The sequence below is a fragment of the Myotis davidii genome, unplaced genomic scaffold, assembly GCF_000327345.1.
Source record: "Myotis davidii unplaced genomic scaffold, ASM32734v1 scaffold586, whole genome shotgun sequence".
In the NCBI taxonomy this organism is placed as follows: Eukaryota; Metazoa; Chordata; class Mammalia; order Chiroptera; family Vespertilionidae; genus Myotis; species Myotis davidii.
This window is the reverse complement of record NW_006296809.1, coordinates 216,296-218,494: the sequence shown is the minus strand read 5'-3', so window position 1 is coordinate 218,494 and position 2,199 is coordinate 216,296. Positions and strand designations below refer to the sequence as shown.

At 62.9% G+C, this 2,199-nt stretch overlaps 1 protein-coding gene across 1 annotated transcript in view; it reads left to right on the top strand.

Annotated features, from left to right (window-relative positions):
- The first annotated feature begins 433 nt into the window (after positions 1–433).
- Positions 434–2,199, top strand: part of LOC107184470 (chromosome unknown open reading frame, human C1orf159) — a 14,105-nt gene continuing 12,339 nt past the window's right edge. The window contains exon 1 of the mRNA XM_015569672.1: positions 434–545. The gene's annotated coding sequence lies outside the window, so the exon portion shown is untranslated. The remainder of the gene's footprint in view (positions 546–2,199) is intronic.

The window sequence follows — 2,199 nt, the reverse complement described above, 5'->3', positions numbered from 1 at the left end:
ACAACGGCCTCCGCACATCGGCCACATGGCCCTGTGCTGTTACTTTCTCTAGTGGAGCCGAGAGGCGGCCGGCGCCAGCGTCGCTTCGGCCGCAGGCGGGAGCCTTCTATCCGCGCCCGAAACCGGGTCAGATCTGCTGTCAGCACTTCGCGGCCCGCTGCTGTCCTGCCGCCGCCGGGCTTTCCGGTCTCCTAGCAACGCCAAAGACCGTCCGCGCGCGAGGAATCCTGGGCAGTGTAGTTCTCCCCTCCACCTCCTTCCTCCCTAGCCCAGTACAGGGCCCGGAGGCTAGGACCAAGGCTCCCTAGACTACACTTCCCAGGTCGCTCCGTGCGCGCCTCACACGGCCTCGCGAGAATCCTGTAGCGGAACCCACCTGGCGAGAGTGGGCTCTTGCGAAGACCGCTGGGAAGTGTAGTTCGGGGCTGGTAGTCTCACGCCCTGGCACCCGGGCTGTGGCCGCGGTGAGACTACAAGTCCCAAGGTGCTCGGCGCGACCACCTGGAGGGCGGGGGGTACGAAAGCGGAACCCAAGGGGCGCCGGGGTGAGTGAAGGGACCTGCGGCCTCTTCCCCGGGGTTTCCGTGTTCATCGCCCGACCGCCCGGGCTTGGCCGAAACGTAGGTTTCGCCGTCGCAGCTGAGCGTCGTCGCCTGAGGGCGGAGTAGATGCTTTAGCTCCGACGTGATGGAGACCAGGTGGTTCGGGTACGGTTTTTACAGCATTTCAGGCAACAGCGTCTGGCAAATGCAGTTTCTGCCCGAAGCCGTTTGTGACCGAACCTGTAGCCGCCTCGTCCCATCGAATTCGCTTTTGTTCCGCGTGGTTCTCAGGGTCGCCGCCGCCCGGACGGCAGCCTTGGCCTGTCCTTGGGGGGTCGCCGCGGGTCCAGTGGGTCCCGCCGGCCTCGCTGTGCTCAGAAGCCGTAGGAGGAGCCAGAGCCGGGATTGCGCAGAAGCCCTTCCTGGCGGGCGCCCCCCACCTCGCCCCCTCCCCCACGAGTCCCTCCCGAAAGCAGAGCAAAGGGCCACCCGGCAGGTGGTCCCCAGTGGCCGGCCCACAGCCCCTCGCTCAGGGTCATCTGAGGACACGTGGTCACCGCGCACAGGTGCCTTTGATGGTCAGCACGCAGATCCCTGCGGGTGGACACCAGAGCGCTGGGCAGCGCGGGCTCCGCAGTCACAGGCCAAAACTTCAAAAAACCGTGTGCTGCCCTGGCCGGTGTGGCCCAGCGGATAGAGCATCGGCCGGACTGAGGGTCCGGGTTCGATTTTCAATCGGGCACCTGCTGCCTCCTGCACCACCCCTACTGGGGCTCGATCTCTCTCTTCCTCTCTGAAATCAATAACAAATATATTAAAAACACTATTGATTGGCTTTAGAGAGAGAGAGAGGAACGGAAAGAGAAACATCCATTTGCTCCACTTACGGGTTCACGGGTTGCCTCTTGTCTGTTCCCTGACCTGGAATCGAACCCGCAACCGTGGTGTACGGATGACGCTCTAACCAGCTGAGCTCCCCGGCCAGGGCCCGCACCTTCCCGCTCACGTCGTCAGCGCTGTGTTCTCTCAGCGAGTCGGGGGTTTAGGTGGAGAAGACGTGTTCGGGTTGCTTTGCGTGGCTTTTCACACTGGCTCCCTTTGCTGCTTTGCCGACCAGCCGAACCCGCACGGACAGTGACGTCCCGCGGGCCTTCACGTGTGCCCAGCAGTGGGAGAAACGGGTGCTGGGCCACGCGCCCCCCACGCCCCTTCCCGCCGCAGCGTCCGGAAGGCGGGGCGTGTAGGTGGGGCCCCCCTGCTCCGGGTGGACGCCCAGGAAAGCCTTCCTGTGGGGGAGCCTGTGCACATGGTCGTGGGGCCGGGACCAACTGACCAAAACCATCCCGGTCGGTTCCCCTTCCTCGTGGCCATGACCTGACGGCGGTTCTGAATTGAGACCAGCTTCCCTAAGGAATAAGAATTGGGAAGAACAAGTAGTTCCATTTAAATTCTCCCCGAGTTCCTCTTGACCTTGTAGGTGTCCTTTTACCAGCTATTTGGCTTCTTGGGTCCAAAATAGAAAATGACCTGCATTTATTCAGTGGTTTTGAGGTGTGGTGCCCCCACAGTGGCCGGCACAGGCAGGTCCGACCGGTTCTGACTCATGCGTCCGGCGGTGGCACTGTGCGCCGATGGTGCGAGGAAACACCCTGTGGTC